This window comes from Eublepharis macularius, chromosome 2 (assembly GCF_028583425.1).
Source record: "Eublepharis macularius isolate TG4126 chromosome 2, MPM_Emac_v1.0, whole genome shotgun sequence".
Lineage (NCBI taxonomy): Eukaryota > Metazoa > Chordata > Lepidosauria > Squamata > Eublepharidae > Eublepharis > Eublepharis macularius.
Genome location: NC_072791.1, coordinates 185,776,103 through 185,804,096, shown reverse-complemented (window position 1 = coordinate 185,804,096; position 27,994 = coordinate 185,776,103). Strand labels below are relative to the sequence as shown.

Below are 27,994 nucleotides of genomic sequence, written 5' to 3'. Positions count from 1 at the left end.
TATCAAAAATCTGTGAATGTAGTTACGAGGTATTGGCATGGGACACCACACCGGGGGGGGGGAGTAGAGGCAACAGGGTGGGAGCTTCAAAAGGAGGACATGCAGCCTGGGGGGGCATTGGAGAGTGGAGTGGTGGAGGTGGAGCGCAAGAGATCGAGACAGGAAGGAGTGAGGAGCTGAGGTGCAAAGTTGAAGCCGCTGCAACTGGCGGTGCCCTGAAATGGGACAGCAGAGATGGAGGTCTCATCTTGGTGAGCCAGGGAGGTGGGAGCTGAGCTGCTTGGTGCAGAGCCCAGTTAGGCAACCCAGGACTCCCCATCCTGAAAGATGCTACAGCTTACTCACTGGATAAGCAATCTGGCATTGAGCTTGGGAGAAGCACAGGAAACACTAGAGACCAGGAAGTCCCAGTCAGGCCAGGGATGAGCTGGGAGGCTGCAGCTCACTGTTCATTTAATTGTACCTTTTACCAAAGTTCTGTATCCACCTATTTGCTGTTGACTTGGATATGACAAATATGATTCTCAGCACCTCTGTCTTTGGGATCCATATGGAGGAGTATGAGTTCTCTTGGCTGCTAGCATAAAAGGGATGAGACCCTAGGGCTGTTGTTTTTTTTATCAGAGGTCATCCTGGCTACTTTATGCTCACCCTATCTGCTTAGGTGGTATTGTGGGACAGGTGTTTACATAGTGCCATCTCTCCCCCAATCCATACCATTATCTCCCTCATATTCAGGTGAGTTTCCCGCTATTTTACTGAAGTGATTCACTCCTCTGGAAAAATGGTTGTTCTCATATCCTCCTTTCCTTTCTTCTTCCATCCTGTATTCAGGTTTGAAAAATATCCTAAAGGTTTTCTTATTCCCTTGTCAAACCCTTCCCTGTTAGTTATCAGTTTGTCTGCCCGCTCTGCTGCTTGTGCAACATCCTGAGGTAACTTGTCCTTGACAAGAATTTTGATGCCAGAAGGAAATTGGAATAAGAACTGGTTAAGTATCATTAGATCCTACACTTTTCCTACTGTATTTGATTTTGCTGAAGTAATCTATTTGTCAAAAAGATCTCCCAGCTTTTCCCGAAAGGATACATATGACTTCCCAAACAGGGGGTTGTAAAGTTCTGAATCTCTTTCTGAAATTATCAGGCCCTAACTTGAACCTGTCATATACTATCTGTTTAAAATCTTCATATTTTATCACTTTGCCTGCTTTTCAGAACCTCTGTGTACTTTACCACTTTCCAGTGTCTGATGCTGTATTAGAAACACTCTTAATGTCTCTACAGACTTCTCCAACTTTATACACTTTTCAATTAGTGTCCTTCCTCATTCCCAGAAACTGCCATTTCTCTCTTTGTTGTATGCTCTTCCCAATTCTTGGTAAAGTATTCAGTATACCAATATTTGGATCCAAAAATATCAGTATAGCATTCAGATGTGGGTTTGGTTTTTTTTGAATTCTAAATATATTTGGCTCGATTATTCCTTATGGGGAAGTCTTTATAGGCGGCTGGAGGAGCCATTTTCCAAGCAAACGAAACCAAAATTATAGGGAACCTAGTCTTGCCTGTCCACTAAAGACCCCGGCCTACTATTGTATATTGGTATAAACTGAACCACGCTTAAGACTCAATGGCCGTGTTTTACATTACATTTCATGCCAGTAATACTAAGGCAGCAGCCAGACTTCGTAATGGCTATGGCAAGCAAACACCAACACAGTAATGCTGCCTCCCTCCCTACTCTCCTGTTGCCTGGGAAACCTGGGAAGCCTGCAAAGGAGGAGAGGAACAAGCTGCTGCAATTTTTAAAATGAGATTCTCATACATTCCCAAAAATAATCAGATTATTTGAGAACGTAAATTCTGGTTTATTTGAATATATTCAAATAAGTCCGATATACCTGGATTTACCCAATAATACCAAATAAGTATTATTTATTTATGTATCCAATTTTTAGCCCTCCCTCCCTGCGAACAGGCTCAGTGCGGGGTGTTTTCAGGTATATATTCAGCTCAGCTATACCAAATCACACGCCCCAATTCAGATGTATATTCTTTCCTTTGGGAATTCTCTCCTTTTTCTCTCCCTGATTCTGCACGTGTTGGATAATGTACTTTCAATGCACTTTATCAATCGTTTGGGGTGGATTTTTTGTTCTGTACACAAAAAAATCAATTCCAAATGATCTATAAAGAGGATTGGAAGTGCATTATCCAACATGTGCGGAATCACTGAGAAACTCAAAAAACTGATGTTTCGTACACTGATATCCCACCACTGCTGCCACCAGTGGCATTTTTCTCCCTTTGTCAGATTTGTATTATACTGCCTCACTGTCTTTCTTGGTGTTCCCAAATTATTTTCACTGCCACCAAAGACCTCTCACCTTACGTCTCTCTCAGTTTGACCTGCAGTATAGGAAAGTTTAATAGTATTTGGTAGATTGACAGAACAGTAAGCATGTGGGAGGGTGGTTGTGAGGTAAGAGGGGATCCTTTATTCTAAATAAAATGGATATTTTACTTAAACAGTAAAAGAGTTTATTTGTAAGTACATATGTATAATGGTTCAGATGAATTCTTAAGTGTAATGTTTTCATGGTAGGTACAGATCTTCAAACATTTCTAAACAGACTCAGTTACAAAGACTTATTTTTCCTCAGCTACCTCTTTAGCTAATTATATCCACAAATAAAAGAAGACACAGTCTTCCCTGAGATTACAGCACCTCACTCCTTCTCCCACTTTCCCCAGAACAGCTCTCAACAACACTTAAACAATGCATTAAACTCTTTCCCTCAGAACTCCTTTCTAAAACCTATAGCTCACCCCGCCTCTTAAGGTACAGCTACCATGCAATCACAGCACACTTCACCCACCCATACAGCCCCCATCCTTCTTGCTTTAGAAGGCTGCATTTTTAACCATAGTAAACAGACATTCTAAACCCCACCCTAATAAACAGTAGGGGTGTGCGATTCGGGTTTCAGATTCAGGTAAAGTACCCAAATCAGACCCGCCAAGCAGCTGATCCAGCCAGCTGGAGTTTAAATGCCCCTTTCTGTGCCACTGTGGCGCAGCATGGAAAGGGCATTTAAATCCACAGATCAGCTGTTTGACGGGGAGATCCCCACCAAGCAGCTGATCTGGGCCTTTCTCACCACCCAGCTTGCTGCTGTGGAGGAGGAAGCAGGGGCCCTGCAGGAGACGGCTCTGTGCTTCCCTGCCGCCCAGCTGGCCAGTAAGGTGGCAGAGGAGGTGGCGGGGCGGAGCCCCTGCAGGAACCAGCTCCATGCTTCCCCGCCACCCAGCTGATCAGCCTCCCCTCTCCCTGCTGGCCAGGTAAGTGGGGTGGGTGGGTTTGCCCCAGGAGGGGTGGGGGTGCTGCTTCAGGATTCTGGTAATTCCGGATTTTTTCCTTGATTCGAGTAAACCCGAAGTGGGAAACCTGAATTTTGGGGGGTTGCACACCCCTAATAAGCAGTAATAAAACACACAAAAATATTTACACAGCAAAACATTACAACAGCCATAGATAAGGGAATTTGGTGTTGCCTCCATCTCCATTTTTGCATTGTGAAACCACCCCCAGGAGCTGCCATTGTGTAGCCATGTGTGGTGGTGGAGAGTGCCCTCAAGTCGTAGCTGACATGGTAACCCCTGGTGGATTTTCAGAGGTGGTTTGCCATTGCCTGGCTCTGGAACCTTGGATTTCATTGGAGGTCTCCCATCCAATTACCTATCAAGATCAACCCTGCTTAGCTTCTGAGATCTGATGAGATCAGGCTCACCTGGACTATCCAGGTCAGGGCATGTAGACATGTAACTTAATGTGATTTTAAAAGAAACAAATAGTGGTTCCCTGAGTAGTTTCATGATAGAAAAAGTCACTTATACAAGCACACTGCAGTTATGATAAGAATTGGGCCTGAATATGTCTGGAAGACAAAGTTCTATTGCACATCTGGCACAAATTGCTCATGGAAGTTGCTCATCAGTCACCACTAATACAAACACCATTAGTGTGTATGGTAAGTTGGGAGTTTTTGTCCCAATGTATATCACTTAGAGTTATTCATATTAAGCTGCGTTTGCTCATCAAATTTGGACAGATCCTCTTGGACCTCTTCACAATGTACTTATTTTTACCATCCTGAATAATTTGGTGGGATCGGCAGACTCAGCCACTTCACTGTTCACTCTTGATTCCAAACCACTTAAAACCAAATTAAATATTGCTGGTGCCAATACAAATCTCTGTGGGAACCTCCGTTTACCCCCTCCATTGTTAGAACAGTTGAATTTCCAGGAAATGGTAGTATACATTTTCTTCATATTATTGGCACATTAACACAAGGCTTAGAAATATTGTGACTGCTATGAAAATGTGTGTATTAATAGTAATGAAAACAAAAATAAGGGACAGCTGGTCCTTTTTAAAAAATATAGTTTATCTATAGCAATAGTCATTGTAAATATTTGAATTACAAATTTAAAAATTTCAAGGAATCATGAGAAGATCATTGGGAAATACCCTCTGCCCCTATTGCAATAACATGAGAATGCTGAGGAGCAGGATTAGGTGAGGAGTTCCCTGCTCACCTCCTTGCTGACTGCCATCATTCTAGCATTGTAACACGATTGCCCTTTAGTTCTGGTTTTGAGGAGAGGTTAACTATTCTAAACCCGAACAGTATGATTTGGGGAGAGAGCTATATTTTTCTTTCACCACGCATATGCTATTTGGGCACATCTCCTGACTTCATTTCCAGCATAGTACAAGGGGTTCAAGCAGCCAATTTCTGTGACTTGTCATCCTTTCTTTTTTCAAACCCAACATTCTCAGCTGCTCTCAACATGAAAGACAATGAGTATGCTCAGTCCTTATCACGATATTTTGGGGTGATTTCGCCCTCCGTTTGGATTGATTTACAAAGACATATTTTTCTGCATACGTGGCGGAGACTTCTGCTTTTTCTGTGAGTGGTTTTTTTCCTTTAATGATAGGCTTAAGTCACCCTCCACAATGTGGGCTGACTTATTATGTAAAGACACCTGGGATAGTGAAGGCAAGTGTCAGATATTCCTTTTAGTACATCCCCGTCAGGTAGGCTTTCAGCATATCTGTCATGCATCATATGTATTTGGTCTCAGTGCCTCTGAGTGGGTGCAGAGAGTACCAGAACTCTGTAAACCTGTTACTAACTGCTTATCTTCCAGGCAAGGTGTTTTGGTTATGAGTTCCAGCAGATGCCTAGGAATGTGACCTTGGGTCCACTGCAGAGACTGAACTGTGCTCCTCTTCCCCCCCTCCCTTCTTCCTAGGCGATGCACACCAAAACTCCTAACTGCTTCTTCTTCCTGCTTGGGGGAGGGGGGGAAGGAGACATTAACCTATAACTGATCTAACTTTCTCACCTTTAGTCATTCCAGTCAATTCCCTTGTTACAGTATCTTGAAACTGGTATTTACTCTTAATAAACATTTTTAACTCATACACTGGAGTGATGCAGTAAAGTGTTTGGGAAGAATACCTGGCAAGACCTGACAGCAAGATGGCTTATAATTTAGTAAACAAAAATGGGTTCTCATTAGAAGAAGCTGTTCATATTTCTCTTTTCATTCTCTGTTAGTGACATAGAACCAAAGTTTTCTGAAAACTGAAAGCCCAGCCCTACCAATTGTTCACACATATTTATTATTTATTTATTTAATTTAAATATTTACCCTCTTTTTCTATGTCATGAAGTGAAAAAAATTACAAAAATCAATCATCATAAAACCAGTACAGTGTACATTCTAAAAAAGTTACAGAAGATAAAAAAGAAGTATTAGATCTAAGAGAGCACGAGTATCCATTAGCATCATTGCTGAAGACAAGAGTTCAATAATTCAACAAAAAATGGACAAGCAACTCAAAAAAACTAAACAAATCTGTCATGTTTTCACTTGATGCCTGAATACCTTATAGGAAGGCGATATAAACTTTCCAGGGGGAAGAATATACCACAGTCATTGTCCCACCACAAAGAAAAACAATTGCTGAGCAGAACACAGAATACAGCAAAACATCTGATGAAAAGAACTGTGGTTCTCGAAAGGTACAATAAAGTTGGTTAGTCTTAAAGGTGCTACTGGACTCTTTACTTTTTTGTGACTATGGACTAACAAGGCTAACTCCTTGGGATCATTCAGATATAATGATGTAACGTGTTACTCCTTGATGTCTCTCTTGGGTACAGTTCTATTGTTTTACTATTTTCTCACTGTGGTGTTTATCTACCAGCACTACTTAGACCAGCAATGATTATGCCATTAAAATGGCTATATATCCCTGCCGTAGAACAAACATATCTGGAATTCTGGGGAATGGAATTTAAATGACTGCAAAGACTGTGCCTCCAATAAAGGCACAGAAGTTCAACACAGAAAGAATTGTGAACAAAAGGAATTTGTAGACAGTGCATAAAATTATGACAATTTAAGGCAGATGCTCCATTACACACAGAAAATAGTTTTAGTATCAAACATCCCAAGGGGAACTTGAATGAAGATAGTAAGTAAAGTGCTTTTAAATAATTAAAGGCATCATTCTGTAAAATGATGTACTCTGTCATATAGATAGTGGTACTGATCCTTGTATTCCTTATAGAACAAAAAGGAAACATAAATCATTGGACTACTATGGGGATTACTTAAGGTGATACATCAGAATGTATACTGATGGGCCTATCAGAACAAAAGGGAAACACAGCACTTTATTGGGTTGTTTCATATGAAAAATAAAGTCTAAACTAACTGCAGGGAGCACTAAAAGCCAGATAGTGGACATGTATTTCATCGTGCCATTCTCACAGCTAGCCGAATTATCTAGTTCCCTTTTCGTGTACCTCTGGAAAAATGCATAGCATGGCAGCACCTGCTAAAGGATGTGTGTGTGTGCTTGATGTGATCACTACATGAGACCTTTGTAAGAAATGTCTCATCGCACATCATTGCAAAGAGACAATATGTTTGTTTTCAGCAGTAAGCTGAGCATTATTTCACATATTGGATTTGTACATGAACAACTAAAATGTTTTAAGCGCACACTTGTAAACTGTGAAGGCAACAAATAAGTACATGGGCACATTAATCATTCAAGTACACTCACTAGGGAGATGTGATTTGTTGGTGTTCCTTCTTCTCTGTAGTAAACCTGGATTTCCTTTTCTGACGTGGTCCTAAGAACTGATTGTTTCATAAGTGCAAAAGGACTTTGTATAGATAGTGCTCCTATATTGATATGAATGACAATGATAACATGCAAAGGAGTTGTATGTACATCCCAGAGTTCACTCACAAGTTACAACTTTGACTACAAAGATCACTCCCCCCCCCCCCCCGTCCCACACACACCACAAGATATCTTGGTAGCTCTGTGAAAAAAAAAGTTTGCATTTGCAATAGCTTCGTGAAGAAATTTTTAGAATTGGAAGGTGATTTGCTTGAAGTTCATAGAATGATATTCTAGTGGTCAACATATTGTTTACGTGTGTTAATCAGATGCAGTGATATTATTGAAAGTGATAATATATGTATGTACTCTTCTGGGAACATACTGAACTGAGTCAGAGCATGATAAGGTGTTTTCAGTGATTGTGCTATGTCTCTAGAACACCTTAATAACATCTTAACACCTTAATAACATCTTAATGCCCACTCAGAGCGGTTTACAAAGTGTATTATTATTATTCTCATGACAATCACCCTGTGAGGTAGGTGGGGCTGACAGAGCTCCGAAGAACTGTGACTGACCCACTCTTCCAAAGAAATTCATTTGGTGCCTTTATTGTTAACATTTAACAGCTGAAGATTTTTTCATTACCTTTTATCTGGGCATTTTCATTTTGGGTATTGCTCTGCTTTTCAGATCAGAAGTGAGCTAGTGAATATCTGTTGCTGTGATTTTTGTCACAAATTTTATCTGTGCTTTAGTGTTTTGAATTGCTTTATTGTATACATTGAATTTCGATGTGACACTTGGAGCAACTAAAATTGGAAAAGTGAAGTTTAAGTGCTTTTAATAACTGAAAACTGTACATAAAGGAATTTTTGCAAATGGAGATGAATAGCTTGGGAAAGCATTAGCAAAAAGACTCCTTGGAGTGTGATTTAACATTTTAAAAAGAAAAAAACTTGTCCTTGCCTGATGTAGCAAGAAAAAGATCTATATTTCTATGTAATATAATGACCAGTTAATGTGATTTATGTTTCCACAGCTCTCTTGACAATGGAAATACTCCAAACAATAACTTTTTAGAAACAGAGGTGGACATGTTTTTCTCTCAACGCGTCTTCAAAATTGCAGTGTGCTACAGTCATGGCCGTTTTGGGTGCTACAAGCAAATTCTTGGTTTTCATCTCAAGATTAATCCAGACTCCAGGATGTAATATGTCTCAAGCCATATTATTCCTTAATTATCCATGACTTGATATACCATCTTCTGCTCCATTCACTGGAAATTTTTTTCAAAACATGTAATCAAAGTACTTATTTTTGTCCCCCAATTTCATTTATCTGGGTGAATTGTCTGAAATAATATGCAAATTGGAAGTCTGCATAAATGCTGCAATCTAATTATATAGGAGCATTATCCTGGGGATACACATGTGCAAACTGTGAGGGAGTTATTTCATCACTGCAAACTAACACAGCTACTTGATAATGACATTCTGATAATTATTTTCTTTGCCTGTGTGGAGATTGAGTAATCTTTTTTGCTCTATAATGTCATTTATGTGATAGAAATATATTGTCTGACTATTTCCCTGCCTAACACAGTAGATCAATTTGGCCTCCCATCTTCAAGCTATCCTAGGCAAGGCTTTTCCTAACCATGCCATCAAAGATCTTTTAGCTAGAAATTCCATGGTCTGAACTTGGAACTTCATGTATATAAGCATGTGCTGAGCTATGTCACCTCTCACTGATTCCAAACTAAATCACAGATTACAGGGCTTCAACTTTATTCAAATCCCTAACAGCACAATTCTGAAGAGGGAGATAGAAGTGTTCAGGGACCCAAACAGCCACTATGCCAGTGTATCTCAGCTGGATGACAGTGTGGCTATGCTGTGGAACCTTGCTGAAGCACCATCAGAACAACCTTCCATACCAGCAGGGGAAGGGGTGAGTCCAGGGGTATGGCAGGAGTTAGTAGGCTATCTAAGCTGCTCCAGCTTGCAAATACCCCCCAAATGGCTAAAACCCACAGCATAGCCCTTAAGCGCCCATGCAACGAAAAAGGCAAAATGCCCCCACCCAGCTGCAGTCCTGTTTACATGTCCCTGTTCCATATCTCAGATGACAGGATGGGCAGCATATCTCAGATGACAGAGTGTCTCTCTGAGGTCTCCAACTTGCACACCCTAGTCCAAGCTAGATATTACAGTGTCCACTGGTCTGACCCATGGACTCTGATGCCATTTTAGAGCTGAAACTGACAGTTTTAAAATGCTGCAAATAGCTGATCCTGGAGGCTGTTCAGCACTAGAAAAAGTGCAGGGGTGGAACAAGATTACCTCGTCCTGCCACACTATGGGCCCAATCAGGATCAGGGTTTCACATCATTTTTAAATGAAAAAATTCAGTTCTAAAATGGCATTGGTGATCACGGGTCAGACCTGTGGACACTGTAACATCTAGTTTGACCTTTAGACAGAAGACGCTTGCTACTCTTTCAGAGGTGAAGATGGAGTCATAAGCATGCCAGGCCTCCCACTATAGTTCCCATCTTGTTGTCAACCATTGCCTTGGGCACTGGCGGGAGGAAATGGGGGAGAAGAAACGTGCTGGTGTTGTTCCGGTATTGTGTAAAAACTGGAAGTGACATGACAGATGATCTAGCATTTTTCAAATACTCTGCCAGGCTTCTCCCTCCATTTCCTCCTGTGAGTTGCTAGCTGCAGCAACTGTAATGGTGTATTTGGTCAGAAAAGATTGCTAGGCTCTGACCAGCCAGAAAAACACATGGCTTTGAAAAAGTAAGAGTTGCATATCTGAATCCTGCATACTTTTACACATAAGTTGTCAATCCTTTCAAACTCAGACACAACCATAAATGCACGCGGGGCTCCTGGACTATACAATCCTCTTCCTTTCTTCTCCAGGGAAATATAATGACTTGGTTGTATGGGCTAGTGAGATAAAGTGCTATTCTCCAGATTTGTACCATTGTGGAGAGACATCATAAGCTCCTCAAATAGCATCTTAGTGTAAAGTGAATTCCAGTGGAGGCAGGGAGTTAAAATAACTTCAAGCTGCTCACCAGCAACTTGTGCTTGGAAAGATGCCAAAAGTGGCATGTGTTGTCAAGAAGGTGTCATGATGACTGCTCATGAGCAAGGGAAACAGACTGATTAATTGGCTAGAAAATATTTAGTATCTGGGTGTTAGAATAAAATAAAATAATGCAGGTCTGGTGAAAGTGGAAAGGGATAGATTATTTTAAAAAATTCATTTTAAGCTCTGTTGTTTTCATTATTTCCCTGCTTGTATAGAGAAATCACTCTTTTACACTTCGTATAATACATAAGCTAAAGGAGCATGAAAGAAAAATTAACATGTAAACCTTTCATTCACTATTAGAATGTTTGTGACCAGTTTCTCCTCATAACGGATTCTGGTCTGAAAACACTAGACTAGCTCCTACCCTATACTACTACTCCAACAAGCAGCATTTCCTCTATTCAAGGAAGAACCACTTAAGCTTGAGGAAGTTTCCTTAGGCTCCATGGAAGGTGGGGTATAGCATCTCCCTCTAGAGGGAAATGCTATACCCAGCCTGAGTGAGTGGTTGCCTGGCAACAGATCAAGGGAGGGGTTAGTGTGTAGAACAAGCAGTAAATGTAAAAATATTTCACTTCTGGATACGAGTTTGTAATTGATGGGCATAGTTGGATACCACTTTTGCTTTGAAAATCAGTTGGGGATCCGTTGGAGTTTGTACAAACTCACAGCATGAAGCTTCTTCCTAGCACGATCTCCCGGCACGATCCCCTTTAATGGCCCGATGATGTCAGAAAAAGGGCCATTAAAGGGGATCGTGCTGAGAAATTGCGCTAGGAAGATGCTTTTATGGCGTGAGTTTCGCGCGATCTTCCGGGTGCCTGGCTGTGTGAAAATGGCCACTGTCAGAAATGATTAAGGCCAAATCCACACTTCCTTTTTGTTTCCGTGCCTTTTTCGCAACTGCAGCGCTCTTCAAGCAGATGCTCACGATTTCCCATTCCGCGTGTTCCCCGCCATCATCATGCCACAATTAGGCCTCCTTTCCGTAACACGTGACAATGGCGGAAATCTGTTTTTGCCCACCCTTTTTTTTTTAAAGGGCTTTCATAGCATATTTGCACAATAAAGAAAGGTCGGTATACCGCAAAACCTAGTGAGCAGCGGTTTGTGCGGGAAAAGAAACAGATGATGGTCCTTTATCTTACCATCAGTTACTTTCCGCTCTCAGCTTTGTATGGGACTTGGTTCCCCCCTATAAGTACTCTGGCTTTTCCTTGGCTCTGCCTACATAAGAGTTGGAATATCGGTATAGAGCAAAATTAACTTCTTTTTTTAAAAAAGGGAAGTGACGTGCGCCGTCAACGCTGATGACGGAGGAGGGAACCGCCCACTATAATGCTTTATTCAGTGGCGTGTGGAGAACTGATTGCGCCATGAAGACGCACTGGGAGGGTGAATGTGATGATGCACAGCATGGTAGCGGAATGAACCCAACTGCCATGACTGTGCAAGATAAGCGGATGGTGAGTGCATGTGGATTTGGCCTAAGTCAGATGTGATGACATTATCAAAATGGCCACCACATTGCATTCTTTATATTTAAATACCTCAAGAACTCATTGCTTGATTTTAATGATTATGGTCTCATTTGAAAGATAAGTTAATACTCTGAAAAGGTTAATAGTAACTATACTGCAAATATAACACTTATTTTATTTGTATTTTAACAAAGATTAGATTTTTTCCCTTATGTATGTATACGAAAATCATGCCATCTTGGAGCTAATAATTTCACATGGTGCTCCATTAACCCCTTGTTGGGAAGGCTGAACAACTAATGGGAGAATAATCCTGTAACTACTTACAATTATGCAATCTGGCTGCCAACATGTTGAAAGCCATAATAAGGGTCATCTGACAACACCATCCCTAACCCTCCTCTGGGTTCTTCTGCGATGGCAGTAGACTCAACAGGCTCCCAACAGCATTCCTGAAACTCCATTGTGTGGGCCTGCTTAACTTTTTACTTTGTCATTCTTAAAAGCCAAGAAAAAACACACACCCTTGTATGGAATGTTGTCTACCTAGCTCTATTTTCCTACAATATCAAATAAAGTGTTAAGATATGCAGTTCTGAAATTCATAATTGCTCTTTCAAAGATCACAGAATGAGTTGCCATGGAAGCTTTCTGGATGATCGTCGGCCTGTCACACAACCTCACCTACCTCACAGGGTGGTTGTGAGTTTAAAACAGAGGAGGAGACAGTGATGTATGACACTGTAAGCTTATTGGAAGAAGAGCAGAATTAAAATGTACTTAATGTAATAATATTGATAACAACAATATTTTTTCTTAGGTTTCTAGGCAGTAAACACTACTATAAATAATTTTTTGGATTTATGAGGATAAAACTGATATTAAAACGATACAGAGAAAATCTAGCTCTGCAAGTTACTAGTTCCTGAAGGAGAGTTAAAATGTTAAGACAGGCTTTGATGGCCTTTAGAAAAGAGGCTGAGGTAAGAGATCAAGGCTAACATAACCAATGCCTGCTACTAATAGCACTATGTGAAACATCAGCATCTAAGTAATTTTTATTGAACATTGGAGATGCAGAATAAAGCCCCATGGGAGCTTAATCAATTTTCTCTCTTTGATTCATTACAAAGTTATTCTTCACTAGTTTGCTCCCATCTCAGCAATATCAATAGTATTAGGATACAAAAAAGTCCCTAGGTGTGCTAGATCTTTATTGAATGTTCTCATATGGATTTTCGATTGAGGTACATATTTGCCTAGGTAAGTGGAACCATCACTGTTTTCTGTCGTAACATGAGTAACATCTAGCTGTGTCTAGCATTGTAACCCCAAACGAAGATGCTTTCAAATAATTATTTTCAGGTATTCACTGTGCATTTATACGCATCTTGGCTATGTTACATTAAACAATGGACTCCTATAATGCAAAAGAAGCTATGGCAGTTTCCTCCAGATTTGAGGAGAAAACAGTCCTTTCTCTAACTGGGGGAAAATAAAATGATTTGCTTTTAATAACAACAACATTTGATTTATATACGGCCCTTCAGGACAACTTAATACCCACTCAGAATGGTTTACAAAGTATGTTATTAATATCCCCACAACAAACATCCTGTGAGGTGGGTGGGGCTAAGAGAGCTCCAGTAAGCTGACCCAAAGTCACCCAGCTGGCTTCAAGTGGAGGAGTGGGGAATCAAACCTGGTTCTCCAGATTAGAGTCCCTGCACTCTTAACTAGAGATGGGCATGAACCGAAATATGAACCAAAATTAAGCATGAACCAGGTTGGTTCGTGGTTCACGAACCATGGTTCGTCAGATCCCATTTCTGACAAACCGCCATGAACTTTTAGGCTAGTTCGTTTGGTTCATTTTTTGGTTCATCACTGCAGACAGCCTGGTGCCAATCAATCAGTTTCCTAGGCAACAGGGCATGGACTTCTGCTGGCCCGGAAGTGACCTTCTGCTAACCTGGAACTGATGATTTTCTGACCTGGATGTGACTTTTTTCCAAACCAAACAAACTGGTTCGCGAACCAGGGGCAGGCTCGTGAAAGTTCATGGTTTGTAGTTCGTGAAATTTGACAAACCGCGAACCATATGGTTCTTTTTTTTCCAGTTCGTGCCCATCTCTACTCTTAACCACTACACTAAACACTCTCAGTAAGTGATAACTAATATCTTCAATTGAGTTCAGTAACTGATGGGCTGATGGAGTGACTGCAGAATGGGTGTAATAGGTATGCTCTGCCTAGCTTCTGAGAAGCAGCATGAGATAGCATTATAGAATTACATTAAGGGATAGGATTGCCTGTGTGTATGGACAAGTTACATGTTTGTACTGGATCCAGACAAATGACACGGATCCTGTTGGACATGAGGGCATTTTATTGATGTATATACCGGGTGATATGTTACTCTGATGTTTTTCATTGAATATAGTGTACAGGAAGTGTACTGAAATTATTATAAGACCCCTTACTTATCAGATGCATTGACTGTCTTGTACAGTTAAAGGGTGCATAGGAGCCCTTTACTCATCTTTGATCATAAATCTTTTGGTACATATATTTAGGTTGCTAATTTGCATGTTTCTGAAGAAGTTGACTCAGTATTTCATTGCCTGCTGTGAAACTCCTACCATTCTCCTGGAAGTTTCACCAGTGGGTAAGAAGAGGAGGATTATATTTTTGGAGATTAATTTTAGCCATTTTACTGCAGTCAAAATGCCTATTCACTTTGCAATGTGCACAGATTTGGATTATCAGTATAAAATGTTTGGAGCTGGCACACTGATTCTGCTTTGTACATAAAAAGAGAACTAGGGAGTAGACTGCAGATTTCCTCTAGATCTTTGTTTGAGAGATCTTTGGGAGTTTTTTTTCTTGTTTACTTCAATCCTCATACAGTATAGCAAGGTAAGAGGAGAATGTACCCAAGGCATACAAAACAATTAATACTACACATAGAAGTGGACCTTCTTATTAGATTTCAAAGTGAATCCACTGTCCCAGAGTGGGAAATGGCGAAGAATTTAAGTAAGCGTACAGCCCTGCCCCAAGTTTATTCTCCCTCTATACTTCAAGTTACTAAAAAGAACTTCATTAAAATTTTATCTATGTGAATCCTTGAGAAAAATATCGTCCACTTCTTTTAGCTTGATATTAGCCAGGAATTCTAACACTAGTGCTATATTCAGATACAATCCAGAGTTTGGTTGTAACAAGCTTCTCTTTATTCTTGTGCTCTTGTGCCCCCCCCCCATTCCATGTGTAAGCTAACTTTTTGTTTTAAGAATTCTTTGGTCTAATCACAATTTATTATGATTTCCAAAGTTTTAAGTAGGGTTTATTTCTTCATTATGAACTGGGATTCTACATGACGCTTAAATCATGGTTTAGAATCCTGTTTTGCGGACAAGAAACAAACTCTAGTTTGTTGAACTGCCTAGATATGAATGTCACCACAAATTGTAGTTAGATGCAAGACCTCTTAAACCAGGAATCTAAAATAGCTCTAAGTACAAGAGGGAGGGAGAGGAGGAAGCAGGCAGGGAGCTCATGTTGCTTGAGAGAGTGGCGATTTCACTCCAGTTTGTCCTCTTGTTCTACTTGGTTGATCTTGGGTCTTACCACCTTTCTTTTACACACATTTAGGAGATGAAGTATTTACTATCTCTGCCAGTTACTTATTTTGTATGTTACGTTTTTATGTATCTGACCCCTTTTAAAGGCACAGGTGAAGCAGGGCAATTAAAAAGTTGGAAAGTAAATATGTCATTCATTGTCTGGGCTACTGATGACACAGACAGATATAATTAGCCATAACAACACATTTATTCTCTTTTATGAATGGTCTGGCCACCATCCCAGACAATATGCTATAGCAGAAGGATTCCCATATCTGACATGGTGATTTGTATGGGAAATCATGTGTTCTTAGATAAATAGCTTTGCCAGTTTTGAACTCACATTTAGGAAAAATAGTCACAAATAGACAAGTTATTGTGGAGAACACACACACACAAAACCACAATTTAATTTGCCACTAGCAGAGGCTTTCCAGTATCTTAGTCAGACAAAGGTTTTTCATAACACCTCTTTCTGTTCTTTTAACTGGGACCTCAGATCTGGGATTAGGGACTAGAGATGGGCATGAACTGAAATACAAACCAAAGTTCGTCATGAACTGGGCCGGTTCATGGTTCGCGAACTGGTGGTTCATCAGAGCCCATTTCTGACGAACCACAAAGAACTTTAGGCCAGTTCGTTTTTTGTTTCGTCACTGCAGACAGCCTGGCATCAACATTCAATTTCCTAGGCAACCAGAGATGGGCTTTTTGCAGTAGAGGTGTTCACCCCGCCACTTTTCAGCTGATAGGAGGCGTTTGAAAGCAGCAACACTTACCCTGCCTGCAAGAAAAGTGTTGCTGCTTTCAAAGAGCCTGCCCCTTTTTTCTGTTGAGAGGAGGGGCATCCCTCCCCATCAGCTGAGGTCCTTGCACTGGAACTTATTTTTTCTGCTTCCCATGTTTGCAGGAGTTTGCTTATTCCCTGCTGGCCCTGAAAGCAAGGAAAGGGTTAAATGGTTGGTCTTTCCTTCCCCCTTTGGGGTATGTACACTGTCTCTCTTTTTTTCCCAAAGGCAAGAAAGAGTTGTAACATTGTAACATGGCAATATTGCAACATTGTAATGTTACTGCACATTCCTCCTGGCTTTAAAAGCCAGGAAAGGATTAAATGGCTCCTTTTCTCTCCCTCCCAGGCATGTTTCAGGCTTTGAAAAAGAGAAAAAAAACCCAAGCGTTTTGCACAGTCCTTTGGAAGCAAAGTGGCAAGGAAGCTGCTGCTTCACCCCCTCCCAGCTTCCCTGCTCCGTTGTTTCCAAAGCGCTGTGCAAAACGCTTCTTTTTTCCTCTCTTGTTTCTAAGTACTACAGAAGTCTCTGCTACCTAATATTGTCATGCATCAATAGTTGTATCCTTGACAGTTTCTTGACTATAATGACATGTAGCACCTCTGGTTCAGCATGGATAATTAAGAGTTATGTAGCTGTCAGGCTTCTTGCTTATGTTGAGTGACTACCCACCAGCTGTTAATATACTGTATGCATGCTAATGATGACATATTTAAGGATATTACTCTTACATTCATAATGGATCTTCAGTGCTTTTATATTATAAATTACTTACTATGGGTTGGACGTACAGACATTTTCCACTGACAGTGGTGGTTTTTCCCTGAAGAAAGAAATATTTCATATCCTTCCTCATTAAACATCTCATCTATATTAGCCCAGACTTTCATGGGGTGGGGAGATTATTTGTCTCTGTCTCTCTTCAGTCAGCTCTGGAGTAATCAACTTGACTTCTTTCCCGAAGTACATGGCCTATTATTGGGAGGGGAGTGAAAGAAATAAAGCCTTTGTTTCTATCTTACCTCCTGTGTTCAATGCATCAAGTCAAAGAATACCAGCAAATATTTGCCTCTAACAGGTAGGCACAGCACATAGTACAGTCTATCAGTACTTAAGAGTGCTGCGCCTGGTACTGAGACAAGGCTGAAGTGGTTTAGGGCTTTGAGAAGCTCCAGGGATCAGTTGGGGAGAGATCTTTGGTTCAGTGGCAGGTGCTGGGTTAAGGAGTTCAGAGACTAAGTCCAAATCAGAAGGCAGGGCTGTATCCCAGGATGAGTGGGCTGACTCAGAGTCTTGGGGCTTCCTCCTGCACATCAAAGGCAACTCCTGGAGGCATGTTAATTGCCTTTTTCTGCGGTGGTCTTAGGTGTCCATCTGCCTCCTCTTCTGAGTTTTTTTATTTCTTTGCCTGATGAGGAGTCTGCATTCTGTCATATGACATCTGTCCTAATTTATTTTTGTGCTTTCAACACAAGTATTCTCAACACAGTTTACTTTTGAAAAGGTAAAACAATTAAAAACTGGAGGAAGGAACTGGGTATAGCAATGAAGTACTGCCTAGCTCTTATCTCTGATGACCTCAGCAATGCAAGTTGGAAGGTGGAGGGAGTAACTCTCAGCTGGTGTTGGCTCAGGGCACAAAGCAGGGATTCCTGACTGTTTCCTTCCCTCTCCCTGGTGACCTCAGCCATGGCAGTCAGGAGCTTCTAAAAACAGCAGCTAATCCTGCTCACAAGAGAGAGGGGCAAATACCTCTCTTATCTCCTGTAATCTGAGCTATGATAAAATATATTTAAACTAGAATGTTAGGAAATTCATTGCAAGGTAACAAACCTAAGTTGAAACTGAACATACATTTGACAGGGTGCTAAAGCTAGTCCTGTCTTCCTGATGCATATACCAGGATAACACACGTTTCCAAACATTTTTTTGTCTCATTTGCACCTTATATTTACAGTATGAACCCTAATATATCTTAGAAGTACATCTTAAATGCAATGTGTGAGTGCAAGAAGGAATGCAGACCTGGGAGGAAACTGAAAATTACCCTTGGATAAAATATAAACTAGATTTATTTTGGCAATATATGATTTATGTCATCCTGGTTAACAGTATTCCTGTAATGATAGAAAATCATTGCACCTAAATGTTGTGTGGTCTAAGACTCATTGTTTGCTTCCCAACTGGGCAGCTTTAAGATGCTGTAGATGATTCACATCCTCTCATGTCAGAAGATCCTTAAAATTAGATCTCCTGACTGAGGACTAGCCACATGGCAATTGTTTGGAAAATGAAAACAAGTTGGCTATGAATGAAATTATAATGGAGCAAAGCTGATATTATTTATAAAGCTCTGAAACCAGAACCTGTTTTTAATAACCTTGTCGATATTGAAAGATCATTATACAGTTGATAACTACATGCACTTGAAACAGGGCAAGAGATAAAGGTATATAGACAGGTACACTTGAGTAGACCAAAATATTTATTGGATCAATTGGTACAATCAAGGATTCTCAGGGAAGAGTGTGTATGATGATTGGAATTAACTTCCATATTGACTAATACCAAAAGTTACTACATAATTAGAATGCAGTGCAATGCATGGGTGTATTGACACATTCAACACATTCTACACATATATTAAGGAAGTCCCTTCTAAAGGTGCTAGGTTGGATACTCAAGACAAACAAATCTCCATATTTTGGGTACAAACAGTCAAGGAAAGTATCGTGTTCTAGTGTTCTTTCAGAGTGCCAGGGATTTTTTGATAAATACAAGGCACAAAAAAGGTTAAACGTTTTAGTTCCAAAGGCTTCAGCAGGAGCATCAGGGACAGACTTAGTGAGTCTGAGGCCCTGAACAAAATCTACGATGGGATCCCACTGCCTCCCCCCCCCCACTGACCTCCTGTCAGGGCCAAGCAAAAGGAAGTCCGACTCCTCATCCTGTGTAAGGCAGGTGGGAACTGTCACTGGAAGCTGGTGTGATGGAATTGGCATGGAAATGTCAGGATTGCCAAATGATACATCCAGCAAGAGGCAGGTAAAGGCTTGAAACAGCAGCAGGAAGGAAGGATGATTGACAGGTCCTTCCCCCTTCTGTGGCTAGCCAGAGAGAGAATGGCTGTTGGTGTTAGAGAATGGCACGTTACTTGGTGTTAGAATGATGAGCTGATGGTGCTAACAGGAGGAGGGGTGGATGGAGTAAACTGAAGAGCTGGGGTGTGGGAGCCTGTCCTCTGTGTGAGGAAGAATGGGAAAAGTGTACCTTTACAATAAATCAAAGTTTATGAAGCACTTTTAGTCCTTGAACTAAAGTGGGACAGGCAGCACTAAATTTTACTGAGACAAAAGAGATCTGGGAATTTGTAGTTGGCCCAGGAAATGGGTAGAAAGGAGTCTTCCCTTTGGCCAAGGGAACAGGGTTATATATTGTCGAAGGCTTTCATGGCCGGAGAACGATGGTTGTTGTGGATTTTCCGGGCTGTATCACCGTGGTCTTGGCATTGTAGTTCCTGACATTTCGCCAGCAGCTGTGACTGGCATCACAGGGTTATAGCTTGGATATAAGTATAACTCTTGCTCAGTATGTGGAGAGGGTTTTAATTTAGTGGAGTACCCTGCAGTAAAAGGGAGGAAGTGCTGTGGGTGCATAAATGGGAGCACCTAATCTGTGAAGGCATGAAAAAGGAGGAACTGTACTTCAAAGAGGTCAAGTCTGATAACACCAACCTCTGTCATCTAAGTCAGCCGACATAACAAACTCAACCAGACCAAACGTTTTTGTGCCTCACACAAGTACAGCAATCTGTTCCTAGTACCCAGTAATCTGTACCCAGTACCCAGTAAACAACTTCATAAGCTTTGGGAAGAAAATTTTACCTCAGAGTAGGGGAAGGACAGCAGAAGCTTGAGTCGGCAAAGGGTTTGTGACGTATAATTGGTGACAGCTGGCTACCCAAGTATTAGACAGGGTGGTACAAGCAGTCATTGCTGAGCCAGCTGACTGACCCTCAAAATCCATTGCATGTTTTCTTTGCTCCTTTTTTTTTTTGCTCTAATGTGTTTCAGTGGAGCCTATGCCAGTCAATGGACATTCATGGTTCCCATTTTTTTGAATGGGCATGCACGCCTCTCCCATTATTTCCAATGGGCAATCCTGTCATTCGTTTTAGTACATCCCCCGCAAGGGCACCCAACGGTTAATGCAACCAACATGGAGTTAGCACTTACTGCGCGGTCTCACCCCAAGGAACTCCTCCTCCACCAGATTGACCTTGATCTCTTTGATCAGGGAGGTCATCGACCGCCTGACCATCTGCGAGAGGTCCACACGATCAGGGAACAGTGACTCTAGGCGGAAGGGGCCCATGGCATCCTTGGCCAACTCGAGCTTGTGCTCCATGAGCTCTTTCATTGCCAGGAACCTCCGCTGCCCACTCCTGGTGCCAAGTGCTGGGCACCCACTCCACCAAGGTTGAAGAACTGTGCAGGTCTGGTTCCAAGGAGACGTTACTTGACGGCTTGCATGCGCGGGCAGAACAACTCTGGACATGATGCGGAGATACGCAGTGGGAGCAGGAGTTCCACAAAATTCACCCACCCTGGTCTGCTGCCTGGATTGCTCTTGTGCCTGCAGAAACAGACTGTAGAAACCAGCATGTATTGCTTAACTTTTTGCCATTGAAATGCTGAGAACTTGAAATTATTCTGGCTCTGCTCAGTACTGTTTTAAGATGGAATTCTGAAGAAACAGCACAGAATCCATGGAAGCACCAGTGCAAAGAAAGAATGAAGCTGTTTCTCAGGAATTAATTCTTCCAACTCATTCATTCTGATGCAAGGAACACTGATTTCAGCAAGTTTTACAACCCTAAAATGTATTTAATATTGCAGCCATAATTAAAATTCTAATTTATAGTACATTTCTATGCAGAGTTATAACAGTCTAATCCCATTGAAATGAATGGATTTAGACTGAAGTAACCCTGTATAGGATTGTACTGTTAAGATTCTACTTATTTTAATTTAGTTGTAGATAGGCCCTGCTAAAAATGCAAAGATTTTTCTGAAAAGGTGATGAGAAATCTTAATCTGTATTGCAGAAATAGGTTATGTTTAGGAGAAAACGGCTTGCCTTTAACAGCTGTGTAACTGAAATTCAGCTGAAGAAGTTTTCAAAGGATAGAGATGTACTGATGGATAGCTTCTCCTGTTGAACTTCTGCTAGTGATGCAGATATAAAAATCCTGGTGAGGGGGGAGATATCAAATGTTGTGACAAGTGCCTCAATAAATGGTTCAGTAAAGCAATCCAGATTGATCAAGTAAGTGAGCTGATCAATTTGACTTGGGGCAAGGCACGGCATTGTCCCGTTGGACCACTACAACTGGTATCATGATCTATGTGTGGTGAGACCAATATATGCCCGTGAAGAAGCGTTGCTCGTGAAATGGGGATGGATATTTTGCTGGCATAGACCCGTAGGCTGCTTTTGAATGATGATATGCAGTTCCCTTCCACTTGGAGGATGGTCTACACACGAAAATAACAACTTGTGTATTGAAGACTGTACCAGTTGGATTATTTGTGCTTGATATTTATCGCCTGGAATTTATATGGTCCAATGATATTATTCGATGTATTTGTATGATGTACTTATGATTGCTGTATTTATGACTGTAAATCATGCACTTTGCACCTTAAATTAGTAACAATATAGAGGAAGTTGCTTGTTATTGAATAGTGTAGTATTTATTTGAGCTATCTTCCCTTTGGTTGTTGTTGCTCTTTGAATGGGAGGAGACGCCCCTGGTTTAGTAGGTAACTAGTTGATACTGGCAAAAGGCACAGCTGCCACTTGCTTATCCAACAGTAGACCTGGGTCCAACTATGGATCTGTTCCTTCAAGGGAAGTGCAACCCCAATCAGAAAGGGTGATAGCTTAAGTCCCGAGTCAGACTTTCTTTTAAACAAAGAAGCACTTTTGTATTGTTGGGATTAAGTTTCAGTTTATTAGTCTGCAGCCACTCCAAAACTGTCTCCAGGGTCTGGTTCTGGGTCCCCACAGCCTGTTGGGGATCAGCCAGAAGTGTGAGATATTGGTGGCAGCCCAGCCCAAATCTCTGGATGACTTCATCCTGCAGTTTCATGCAGATGCTGAAAAGCATAAAGAGCAAAATGGAGACTTGCGGGATCCCACAGGCCAAAGTCTAAGGATCTGAGAAGCACTCCCTTCTGAAACCTACTTCTGGGTAGGATCAGAACCACCACAAAACTGTGCCTCCCAATTCTAGCCCAGAATGGTGATCCAGAAGGATTCCATGATCTATGGTTCTGAAAGCTACTGAGGGATCCAGGAGAATCTCTCTGCCCATCTCCTGGTGGCAAATCACCTATTAGGGTGACCAAATCTGTTTCAGTCAGTACCAGGCCTGAAACCAGATAAGAAAGGATCCAAACAATCCGCTTCATCCAGGAATGATTGAAGTTGTCCAGCCACCATCCATTCAACCACTTTGCTTAAGAATGGAACATTTGAGACTGGTTGATAGTTACAGAAAATTTTCTGGCTCCAGGGTATTCTTCTTTAGTAGTGGACACACCACATCCTGTTTCAAAGCTGTGGCAAACACTTCCTCTCTCAAGGAGGCATTAATGACCTCTTGGACTAGCCAGCCAGCTCTTCTCTCCCAGCAGATTTAAGTAGCCAGGAAGGGCAGGTAGGTAATAGCTAGGCTTCAAACCTCCTCCAAGGACCCTTCCCACATCCTCAAACTGAATAAACTGAAAAGTATCTCAAACAACTGGACAAGTTGGCACCATCGGACTTTGTCACTGCTAATGTAGAGGCCAAGTAAGTATGGATATGAGAAATTTCATCTGCAAAGTGTTGAAAAAAATGGTTACAGTGAGCCACTGGGCAGTTCACCTTTTTCTGCAGGCCAGATCTCAACAGACCTCTGACCACCTGGAACAGCACTGCTGGCCTACGCTGTGCAGATGCACGGAAAAGCAGTGCTTCTTTGCCACCATCACCCCCGCAGAGTATGTTTTTAAATGACCTTTAGCCCTTGTCTTATTGGATTTGTTTTAAGTCTTCCTCCACTGTTGCTCCCTTGTCTTTTCATCATCCACATCTCTTCACTAAACCAAGGGGCTACCTGAGCTCTAACACCTGAGAGAGGTTACCTGGGAGTGTGTGTCAACCGTCTGGACCATTTTCCCATTCCAGAAGTCAACCAGAGCCAGTTTGGTATAGTGGTTAAGAGCAGCAGGACTCTAATTTATGCCATCATGTGTCACTAATGCCCTTCCATCCTCTACATTGGACAAACTGGCCATTCCATTCATGCCATCATGGACAGAAGTCTGACATCAGAAACCACAACATTCAAAAATATTTTAACCTTCCAGGACATTCAGTTGCTGACCTAAAAGTAGCAGTTATCTTGCAGAGGAATTTCAGATTGCAACTGATAATGAAGCTCAATACAATGCATCCACCTGGACGGAATTGAGACCTAGGCTTCCTGTCTCATTACCAATGCTGATTTCTCCACACCCACCACCCCTCTGCATACCCCACCCTATCCAATCATGCCTGCTATTGTTATTCATTGGCTATTGTCATTTACCTGCTATTGTCATTTGGCATCTGAAATCACTTCACTCTCCAAAATATAAGGACAGATGGACTCACATTCTAGCTGTATCTGAAGAAGTGAGCTGTGAGCCAAACTACAAGTGACGCCTTACACAGGTTGGACACTTGTCAGCTTCCCTCAAGTTTTGATGGGAAATGTAGGCACCCTGGTTTTACAGCTTGGCTCGCCATTACAGCTGCAAGACCAGGATGCCTACATTTCCCATCAAAACTTGAGGGAAGCTGACTAGTGTCCAACCTGTGTAAGACGTCACTTGTAGTTTGGCTCTGTGATTCATGAAAGCTTATACCCTACCACAAATCTTGTTAGTCTTATAGGTGCTTCTGCCGCAGACAGACTAACATGGCCACCCATCTTGATCTACTACACAGGGTTATTGTTGGGAGGATAAGTATCGAGGATGGAGAATAATACTGTAAGCCACTATGGGGCCTCTTTGGGGAGAAAAAGTGCAGTGTAAATAAATATTTTTTTAAAGCGTCAGAACAGCATTTTGTATCTATTGGCAAAGTATATGAATCATCATTTTTCTCGATGTGAGATCATTTACTGTGGTTTGTTCCCCATTCTTTCAGTGTGAACTTTACAATCCACTTGTCACCCTACAGACCAGAGACTGACAGTCGGTAGTCTGCTACAAACTCTTGTTTGCTATTCGGACTTGATCTCTACTGCCTGGCTGCTACCATTTTGTTACATTGTATGACAAACTGTGTGATTCAAGTGCAAGATGGATACAGGACTGGCCCTAAAACTTAAGTAAGACTAAGGACATAGGGGACACATCCATGTCTATTCTCTAACATAATCAAGCAGTTCTAATTTGAAATAGCTAGGTCAAAGAACCTTCTTGTTCAAAGGCAATTATTTTTCTTTATGTGATACAAGACTTATATTTACAATGTCACTAATTGGGAGATGCTAACAATTGTGAACTCTCCAAGAAGGAACAAAAAAACTGACAGCATGCCAAGAGGAAGGTAGTTCAAATGTCATTCTACCATTATGCCAATCCCTCCCATAAGCTTTTAGATTCAATAAAGTACATGTCATATTAGAGGGTAGAATACAGGTAATTTTCAGCAATAATTTGCAATGTCTACCATTGCAAGTAGATACAAAGTTCAAAATTAAGGGCTGTTTCAAATTGTTTTGTGACTGTGTGAAATAAGATATAAAATCACAATCCTTTGTCATAGGGAAAAGCTAGCTTTTAAATTAGCAGAGGTGGGGGGAATTTCCCATGTGATCCTTACGTTCTGCCTTCTGCTTTGAGATAACACAATGGCGGGCAATTGCAGGTTTGTGCATTGTTGTCATAGAGACTGTAATTTTGGTGCTGTAAAGAAGTCTGTAATATGTGTTGTATTAAGAACATTGTGCAAAAAAATTGCCGGAATTCATTCAAGAGGAAATGGGAAAGCTTCAAAGATGCTTGTGTTATCAGCTGCACATGGTTTTATTAGACCCCCCCATAACTAAAAATAAAGATAGAGCAACATTAAAATTAATGCTCAATAAATTTCAGTGAGATTTACTTCCATGTCATGGGAGCAATTTGGAGCGAGAGCACATGAGAAAGAGAGCAAGACCAAGAGTCATGTGCTTAAGAATGCAATCTCAAAATTGACAAAAGCCCTTTCTATATATTACATCCATGCATACAACTGCACTCCTCCGAACAGCTGGAATCATCATGTTGTCTGACCTGGAGCAATGTATTTTACATGCATGTACAACTTGGGTACATGTGAACCTGCAGTTACACAAGCTGTTGCCAAGTTTTTATCCACAGTGGTATCTAAGAAATCCCTCTGTTATGTATTGGTGGGATAATTATGTATTGTCGGTACAATTCTTTTATTTGTTATTCTCTGCTTATTATTGATATACGATTGTGATTTTGTAAATATTGTACTGTTTGCTTCAAGGCCTTAGGGTGAAGGAACTTATTGTTAATAAAATGCATACTTAGAATTTTGTGGATGGTGCCCAATGTGTTAAGATTCGGGCTTATTAAAATATGCATATATTTGCTTAGTATGCTCAGTGTTTCTGATCATCTCTCTGTGACATGGTAAAACCAAAGATCAATGTTTAGTCAGCGATGTTGAGCATGTAATCATTATTCGGTACCTACCTATTTAAGTTTATTCCATGCCATTTCACTTTAGTGAGCTCAAAGGCTCAATGCAATTCACCCTACATGGAAACTTCTTTAAAATTTAAACTTGGTTTAGGGTGCTGACTCTGAGTTCTTAATCATTGTCATCTGAATTATGTTGAATTTTACAAAAATCTTGGAGGCATACTTTCATATGGAAGAAGTCATTTCTTGCCCATCCATACTGGGTATATTGGGCATATATGTATCACACTGGATATTAAGGTTGTAAGATATGGGCAATTATTGCAAGGTAAACTGGCATTATCAAGGATGACCTGCTTATGATTTTCCTTCATCTCTATTAAAGGTACCATTTTAAGCCTTAAGAGAGATTTCAGTGTAAATGATACAAGATTCATAGCAAGGATTCCTTGTAGACACTTTCAAGATTAACAAGGACGTGACAGCCTTGCTTGATCAGACCATTTCATGTGTCACACAGTGGCCCATTAGCTGACCTGGAGGGCCAAAAACCAGAGGTTCCTCTGATCTTGCCCTCTGGCACTGGTATCCAGAGATTTACTGCCCTGGATGTGAAAGTCCCCTTTAGTTACCATGGCTAGTGGCCATTGATGGACCAATCCTCTATGAATCTCTCTAATCCTCTCTTAAAGCCATCTAGGCTAATGGCCATTACTTTGTCCACTTTGGTAGCGAACTGCATAATTTAAATAACAAAAAAGGATAAAAATTTAAGACCATCTGTTTCAGTTAAAATTCCCAATAAATAATTACATGTGGTCAGAAACATTTAGATGTTGGAGACTGTTTCCTAGTTCTCGCTAATTATTTTAGTAAGCAATTAGTCCTACGAACATATTACTGGTTGTCTATGCCATGGTTATTTTTGTACTTCTGGCCTGTCTCTGGGATGAACTAGGTTCTATGAGAATTCTGGACATAAGGACATTTTCACTTGTATATCTATGGAGGATCTTGAAGTTCATGGCCAACAGCTTTATCTGCATCTTATGCAAATATACCCACATAGCCAGCAGCTTGTTTAATACTGCATAAATGCATGTACCAAGTCACAAAGCTAACAACAGAGGGAGGGAGAAAAGCCTGAACAACAACGGAAAAGAGATGATAAGATAGATCATTACAAGCAAGCTCTTCCAGATGGCAGGAGCTGCAAAGCTGAGAGCACAAAGGGAATGGTAATTACGCCCATCTTGGAGGTGTGCGTGCATGCGGGGGATTCATTCAGGAAGATGGAAGAGCATTGAATGTGCTAGGCGCAGCTGAACTACAAAAAGCAGGGCTGTAATTGAGCTTGAGTGACCCCTAACAGAAAGCTTTGTTTCCATCGGGCATCTACTGAGAAGAGAGAAAGCCAGTTTAGGCCTCTCAGTATATATTTACCTAAGCTGTATGCAGATCCCTGATGGCCACTGAAAGATAAGTGTTTCTATTGGTTACCTGGTTGTTAGGAATAGGTGAGGTGACTAACACAGAATACAGCTAATGGAATTCAGTGGATGCCTTCACGGAGAAAATCCATTGTTCTACTTAGCCGGATAGACATAGGGGAAGGGGTGGAGATGCTATAAGAATAGCTCTGCTGGGTGAGACAATTAGTCAATCCAGCCCAACATCCTATTTGACACAGTAGTCCTAGAGAATCACCAAACAGGGCACAGATTGGGGCCAAGGCCTGCCTCTTAGCATGAGTATTAAAGGTTTACTGCCACTGGATATGGAGTAGTCACCAAGGCTAGTAGCGATTGATGACCTCTCCTCCACGAATCTTTCTACAAGAACTAAGCTCTAAGAAAGTAATTTTATGTTAGATGGAAGTTGAGGAAATAAAAATGTGCAGGGATTGCTAGCTATTGCATAAGGAAATGTTTAAGAACTGTGCAGCTTAGACTTTTACTGTGTACCACAAACTCAGTCTGCAGTTTATGTTGAAAGCAGCCACAGAG

General features: G+C 41.1%; 1 long non-coding RNA gene across 1 annotated transcript in view; it reads right to left on the bottom strand.

Moving 5' to 3' along the window:
• Window positions 1–20,821: 20,821 nt before the first annotated feature.
• LOC129324575 (uncharacterized) overlaps window positions 20,822–27,994 on the bottom strand; it is a 32,097-nt gene continuing 24,924 nt past the window's right edge. Inside the window, exon 3 of the long non-coding RNA XR_008596544.1 lies at window positions 20,822–20,878. This is a non-coding gene — a long non-coding RNA (uncharacterized LOC129324575). The remainder of the gene's footprint in view (window positions 20,879–27,994) is intronic.